Source organism: Pholis gunnellus, assembly GCF_910591455.1.
Source record: "Pholis gunnellus genome assembly, chromosome: 24".
Lineage (NCBI taxonomy): Eukaryota > Metazoa > Chordata > Actinopteri > Perciformes > Pholidae > Pholis > Pholis gunnellus.
The window spans coordinates 2793983-2801769 of NC_136551.1; the positions used below are offsets into that span (position 1 = coordinate 2793983).

General features: G+C 40.0%; 1 long non-coding RNA gene across 1 annotated transcript; it reads left to right on the plus strand.

The window, feature by feature from the left end:
- The first annotated feature begins 3129 nt into the window (after positions 1-3129).
- Positions 3130-4652, plus strand: LOC306715167. Its single transcript, XR_013767660.1, has 4 exons — positions 3130-3222; positions 3793-3852; positions 3985-4073; positions 4641-4652. It is a non-coding gene; the product is annotated as an uncharacterized lncRNA (long non-coding RNA).
- The last annotated feature ends 3135 nt before the right edge of the window (positions 4653-7787 follow it).

Sequence of the window (7787 nt, forward strand, 5' to 3'; positions counted from 1 at the left end):
TTTCCAGACCTGAGGACGACGGGGTTTCTGCTCTTCATCCACGTCGTCGTCTTGACGTGGATGAAGAGCAGAAACCCCGTCGTCTTCTGCTGCTGTGCGGTTATTCTGAGATCTAAAATGAGAGAGTGGGGGGTGGTTCAAAAGTTGGAAATTTGCTGTGCAGCTGACTATTCAATAAACAAAACTTCCATAACCCTCTCCGTTCACTTCTCTGAAAACCCGGGAGGAGACGGACGTCTCGACTCAACCGGGGTAGTGGACATTGACGTCCTCACAGGAGGAGCGAACCCGCGAACCCGGGATCCAAACCGGGAACTGTGTCACAACACCATCAAGTCACTCACGCTTTGAACTGTTCTCTTGGTATATTTGACTTCTTCCTCTGGCTGTTAGACCTCAAAAGCCACTGCACCACATAAGGATTGAACCCACAACCTCCTGTCTTCTAAGCAGTCGTCCATCACTTTGCACTATCTGATCTGATCTGACACCCATGTGTGTGTTTTTCATTGCATATTTGTCTCCTCTGTTTTGACTGGTTGACCTAAACATGTAACGCACTACTGAAGGTACAAACTCATAACCTCCAGTCACTCATAACCCAGCCTCACTTGCGTCAAGTCGTACATCTTCATAGAATATTTGACTTCCTCATCTTTGCTGTTGGACCTTAAAATTCACCGCACCCCGGGATCGAGCCCACAACCTCCAGACTCCTGATCAGTCCTCTATCACCCTGAGCCATCGGATCTGACACGCTGACCTGCTGCAGCGTCACACTTTCATCTGCAAAAATAAATTATCACTCTTCTCTATAAAGCTCCTTCAGTTTTGTTGTTAGTGTTTCACATGTGTGGAGGAAACAGACTGGACCTTCCTGAAACACAGTTAGGGTTTCATCCTTTCACCTCATGTTGTCACGCACCACTCGTGTCGGCACTTTCACTCAAAAATCTCTGCACCTCACAAGGAGCGAGCTCATGAACTCAGGTCTTCTGAGCAGTCTGCTAACTGACTGAGCTGTTTGGTCACACCGCCTTCACTCAGCTCTGAAACACAGAAAACCTCTGAAAAATACTAACATTTAAGCTACTTTCCAACAATGAGAGCTTGTTCTGCACATTTACAAATAAAACACCAGCTCACATTATGAGTCATCTTCAGTTGTGGTGTCTCTAATCGGTGGTGGAAACAGACCGGACCTTCCTGAACCAGAGTCTGGATTTGATCCCTTCTCCTCAGGGTGCCACGCGTCACTCACTGTCAGCTGCTTATCTCGGTGAGCTATCCCTGAAGCTCGAGGCCCGTTCGTTCTGGGCTTTGTTCTCCACACTGCTGCTGTATGAGCTTCTTCAAATCAAACTTCCAGACCGCGAGTCGAGAACCGGGCAGCATGAGAAAACCAGGAATCCTTACCGCTTGACCATCTATGACGTTTTTAACGCTAATGCTAACCTATACTAAGTAAACGATGTAAAACATGCAAACATTTAAAGAAACACAAGGTTTGATAAAATACAACATTATATACACAGTTAGTAAGAATAATTTAATATCTAATATCTTTAATATCTTAACATCTAAATTATTATTTTAAAATATGTATTCTATATGTAAAATAAAATATGTATAGACTCGCGGTCTGGAAGTTTGATTTGAAGAAGCTCATATAGCAGCAGTGTGTAACGTTCCTCTTCTTCACAAACCGGAAGACTCCACCATAGTTCCCACGGACCGTGTAAACACCAGTCAACTTGCAACCATCTATGAGATGAAACGGAAAATAAATCGTCAATATAGTAATATTGAAAAGGAAAAGTAGCATACTTGTCATATAAGGCCTACAGGAATTATTTCTTCTCATGACATAAGTTTGACAGCGTTTAGAGGGGTAAATGTTTGTTAATCAAGTAACCAACTCAGGTAAAAACAGCTCCAACTTCTATCACTAAATATGTTGTCCCACCGGTGAGCCTCTTATTGAGGAAGAATGGATGAGACTTTATTCTACGTTAGTCATGTTTTTTCAGTCTTTAGCACTGAAATACACTCAAAACTCTCCAACATGCGCTATATTATGTACATCTGTCCACAAGTCTCACCTCTGTTTTACACATGTAACGAGATCATTGTGTTTATAGCAGTATTTAAGCAGTTGGTAATGTTAGGCAATGACAGAATCATGCATGAATACTATACAGTGCATCATCACACAGCAAAGGAAATGAATTGGTAATTTAACTGCAAGCAGCTTCATTGTTTAAGTAAACTAGTTTCTTAAATTCCACAATCTTTATACGCTGTTGTCCTCACCCTGGTTACCGATCAATAAAGGGCTTAAGAAACATTTGCATTCATGGGACTTTATTCTTTTAATTCTTTCATATAACAATGGAGCAGCTTCAAGTGCTGTGTGGTTTTGATTTAATCCACACCAAAAGAGGAAAAGATAATATAACTATTTTTTCAAACATATTCTGTATTTAATTTAAGACGGTTGATTGAATATTTCAAACAATTATTCTTATAAGTTTTACTTATGCAGCCTCTATGGAGGTGTCTTAATGCAGTTTATTCAACAAATATTCAAAGTGTATTCTTAATAAAAGCACACTTTACTCCCCTGTTTCTACCTTATGACCCAAAATGGAAATGCAGTGAGAAAATGTTCCTGTTATGCATTCTTGTCCTGTCCTCTGTATCCATGTCCACCTAAGAAATGATCTGTTTTATTTTTGCACAGTTTAAAACATATCTATCTCAAATCCATAGAAACACACTGTACCACACATGTCAAGGTTTTAAGTCTTTGGGCCATTGAACTGTTGAATCTGAGTTCCCTTTAAATGTAATGTGTTCGTCAAATGATGTCTTCTTTGTGCAAAGTTAGAATAAAGCTATACAGTATATCAGAATATTTCTAAAATATCTAAATAAATGGATATTGTTTACAATGTTGTTCAGCTTTCTGTCCATTTCTAACCGTGGAGAAGTCAGTAACAGTAAAAGTGTACATTAAGAGTGACACGTTCAAGTTTTTTTGGCGACGTAATGAATGACGCGCTCTTCCTGTGAGGTCATCACTATTTAGCTCAGGTGGACGAGCTCACCTGATGACGCATCCAAGATGGCTGACAACAACCTGAGCGGTCACTGCTCGCGTGTCGACAGTTTGTGAATGGAGGACCAGAGGAAACGGGAGACCTGCAGCTAACGTTACCTGTGAGTTACGATGACATTCAGGGGCTTTTGGTTATAGTCGTTCTGCTGTTGTTGTCAGAGGTGATGCTAACCTTAATCAAGGCACCTGTGGACTGTGTGTGGACTATCTTGCTGTGTGATAATGTACGGTATATTTGCATGTTATGCTAATTTCGTCTTGATTATTGGATACAGTTATATATTTCCGTTTGTTTGCAAGTGAAAAGTTGGACGGTTTAATATTTGTTTTCTTATTTCGAGTTGGCTTTCTAACCATCCACAGAGATGCACTTCCTAGCGTTGAACACTAGAGGGCGTACTTCATAAATGATATGGAATAATAGAGTGTTGCAGGGATGACGCGTTTTTGTAGGCCAGCTAAGGGGAGTTAAGAGGGGATGTCAATCTATCGTGGGGGTTCAACACATGCACAGTAGAATCTGGTCTCTCTAGCTGGCTGCGATCACAAGACACGATATTGATCGATCGCTCGTCTACCGTGACAGCCTCCCTGTGGACTGAGGCGGACTTCAGAATACCTCAAGCTGACATTACAGCCCATTTTATTTGTCTTCTTCTGTTGGTTCTCAGAGAGAAGACTCAAGGTGTGGGGCGAGGAGCAGCAGACTGGATGGAAACGAGGACATCAAGGTGAGGAGAGATGGACCTGAGAAACAAACCACCATCTGTACACGGCTGTAAACCGCAACAGTCGAAACACATGCTTCTTATATATGAACGGTTGTGTGTCTGTGATGTGTTGTTTGTGTCTCCATCCTCCAGAAAGTGCTGGAGTAGCAGCTGGAGAAGCTGCTCAGCCGCCTCCGAGACGAAGTCCAAGACAATCAGAGGATGCTGGACCAACCTGCAGAGTAAGGAAACACCAGTAAAGCAAAATCTTCTCTTCATCTTGATCTTTTAAATGTTTTAATTGCATTTTTGCCTTTTTTAATAATAGTTTGTGTAGAATGAAACCAGGGGAATTACATAGAATGTTATGAAATATTTCTTTCAAAAATGTCAAGAGATTTGATAGTGTGTCACAAAAAAGTAATGGTAAAGTGTATATCATTTAAAATCACAAAAAGGCAAAGTATAGTATGTCATAAAGATTTTCATAAAAAGTAAGAGTATAGTATATCATAAATAAATGGCAATGTATTGTATGTTGTAAAGATTTTGGTATAATATCTCATTCAAATATGGTAAAAAATCGTAAAAAGTCCTCAAATTAAAATTGTATTGTATGTTATTAAAAAAATCAACATAGTCCGTCATAAAAATGTCATTGTATTCATTGAAAATGTCATGTTTTTAATAGTCATAATATAGTTTGCCATAAAAATGTACTGATATAAAACGTTGATAACTTTTGCAGTAGTAATAATACATGTATGTGATGTCATTTCTAATGTTGTCTTCTCTTCTTTTGTCCTCAGATGAGTGCAGACTTTCCAGACCTGAGGACGACGGGGTTTCTGCTCTTCATCCACGTCGTCGTCTTGACGTGGATGAAGAGCAGAAACCCCGTCGTCTTCTGCTGCTGTGCGGTTGCTCTGAGATCTAAAATGAGAGAGTGGGGGGTGGTTGAAAAGTTGGAAATTTGCTGTGCAGCTGACTTTTCAATAAACAAAACTTCCATAACCCTCTCCGTTCACTTCTCTGAAAACCCGGGAGGAGACGGACGTCTCGACTCAACCGGGGTAGTGGACATTGACGTCCTCACAGGAGGAGCGAACCCGCGAACCCGGGATCCAAACCGGGAACTGTGTCACAACACCATCAAGTCACTCACGCTTTGAACTGTTCTCTTGGTATATTTGACTTCTTCCTTTGGCTGTTAGACCTCAAAAGCCACTGCACCACATAAGGATTGAACCCACAACCTCCTGTCTTCTAAGCAGTCGTCCATCACTTTGCACTATCTGATCTGACACCCATGTGTGTGTTTTTCATTGCATATTTGTCTCCTCTGTTTTGACTGGTTGACCTAAACATGTAACGCACTACTGAAGGTACAAACTCATAACCTCCAGTCACTCATAACCCAGCCTCACTTGCGTCAAGTCGTACATCTTCATAGAATATTTGACTTCCTCATCTTTGCTGTTGGACCTTAAAATTCACCGCACCCCGGGATCGAGCCCACAACCTCCAGACTCCTGATCAGTCCTCTATCACCCTGAGCCATCGGATCTGACACGCTGACCTGCTGCACTTTATCACTTTATATGAACTTTCATCTGCAAAAATAAATTATCACTCTTCTCTATAAAGCTCCTTCAGTTTTGTTGTTAGTGTTTCACATGTGTGGAGGAAACAGACTGGACCTTCCTGAAACACAGTTAGGGTTTCATCCTTTCACCTCATGTTGTCACGCACCACTCGTGTCGGCACTTTCACTCAAAAATCTCTGCACCTCACAAGGAGCGAGCTCATGAACTCAGGTCTTCTGAGCAGTCTGCTAACTGACTGAGCTGTTTGGTCACACCGCCTTCACTCAGCTCTGAAACACAGAAAACCTCTGAAAAATACTAACATTTAAGCTACTTTCCAACAATGAGAGCTTGTTCTGCACATTTACAAATAAAACACCAGCTCACATTATGAGTCATCTTCAGTTGTGGTGTCTCTAATCGGTGGTGGAAACAGACCGGACCTTCCTGAACCAGAGTCTGGATTTGATCCCTTCTCCTCAGGGTGCCACGCGTCACTCACTGTCAGCTGCTTATCTCGGTGAGCTATCCCTGAAGCTCGAGGCCCGTTCGTTCTGGGCTTTGTTCTCCACACTGCTGCTGTATGAGCTTCTTCAAATCAAACTTCCAGACCGTGAGTCGAGAACCGGGCAGCATGAGAAAACCAGGAATCCTTACCGCTTGACCATCTATGACGTTTTTAACGCTAATGCTAACCTATACTAAGTAAACGATGTGAAACATGCAAACATTTAAAGAAACACAAGGTTTGATAAAATACAACATTATATACACAGTTAGTAAGAATAATTTAATATCTAATATCTTTAATATCTTAACATCTAAATTATTATTTTAAAATATGTATTCTATATGTAAAATAAAATATGTATAGACTCGCGGTCTGGAAGTTTGATTTGAAGAAGCTCATATAGCAGCAGTGTGTAACGTTCCTCTTCTTCACAAACCGGAAGACTCCACCATAGTTCCCACGGACCGTGTAAACACCAGTCAACTTGCAACCATCTATGAGATGAAACGGAAAATAAATCGTCAATATAGTAATATTGAAAAGGAAAAGTAGCATACTTGTCATATAAGGCCTACAGGAATTATTTCTTCTCATGACATAAGTTTGACAGCGTTTAGAGGGGTAAATGTTTGTTAATCAAGTAACCAACTCAGGTAAAAACAGCTCCAACTTCTATCACTAAATATGTTGTCCCACCGGTGAGCCTCTTATTGAGGAAGAATGGATGAGACTTTATTCTACGTTAGTCATGTTTTTTCAGTCTTTAGCACTGAAATACACTCAAAACTCTCCAACATGCGCTATATTATGTACATCTGTCCACAAGTCTCACCTCTGTTTTACACATGTAACGAGATCATTATGTTTATAGCAGTATTTAAGCAGTTGGTAATGTTAGGCAATGACAGAATCATGCATGAATACTATACAGTGCATCATCACACAGCAAAGGAAATGAATTGGTAATTTAACTGCAAGCAGCTTCATTGTTTAAGTAAACTAGTTTCTTAAATTCCACAATCTTTATACGCTGTTGTCCTCACCCTGGTTACCGATCAATAAAGGGCTTAAGAAACATTTGCATTCATGGGACTTTATTCTTTTAATTCTTTCATATAACAATGGAGCAGCTTCAAGTGCTGTGTGGTTTTGATTTAATCCACACCAAAAGAGGAAAAGATAATATAACTATTTTTTCAAACATATTCTGTATTTAATTTAAGACGGTTGATTGAATATTTCAAACAATTATTCTTATAAGTTTTACTTATGCAGCCTCTATGGAGGTGTCTTAATGCAGTTTATTCAACAAATATTCAAAGTGTATTCTTAATAAAAGCACACTTTACTCCCCTGTTTCTACCTTATGACCCAACATGGAAATGCAGTGAGAAAATGTTCCTGTTATGCATTCTTGTCCTGTCCTCTGTATCCATGTCCACCTAAGAAATGATCTGTTTTATTTTTGCACAGTTTAAAACATATCTATCTCAAATCCATAGAAACACACTGTACCACACATGTCAAGGTTTTAAGTCTTTGGGCCATTGAACTGTTGAATCTGAGTTCCCTTTAAATGTAATGTGTTCGTCAAATGATGTCTTCTTTGTGCAAAGTTAGAATAAAGCTATACAGTATATCAGAATATTTCTAAAATATCTAAATAAATGGATATTGTTTACAATGTTGTTCAGCTTTCTGTCCATTTCTAACCGTGGAGAAGTCAGTAACAGTAAAAGTGTACATTAAGAGTGACACGTTCAAGTTTTTTTGGCGACGTAATGAATGACGCGCTCTTCCTGTGAGGTCATCACTATTTAGCTCAGGTGGACGAGCTCACCTGATGACGCATCCAAGAT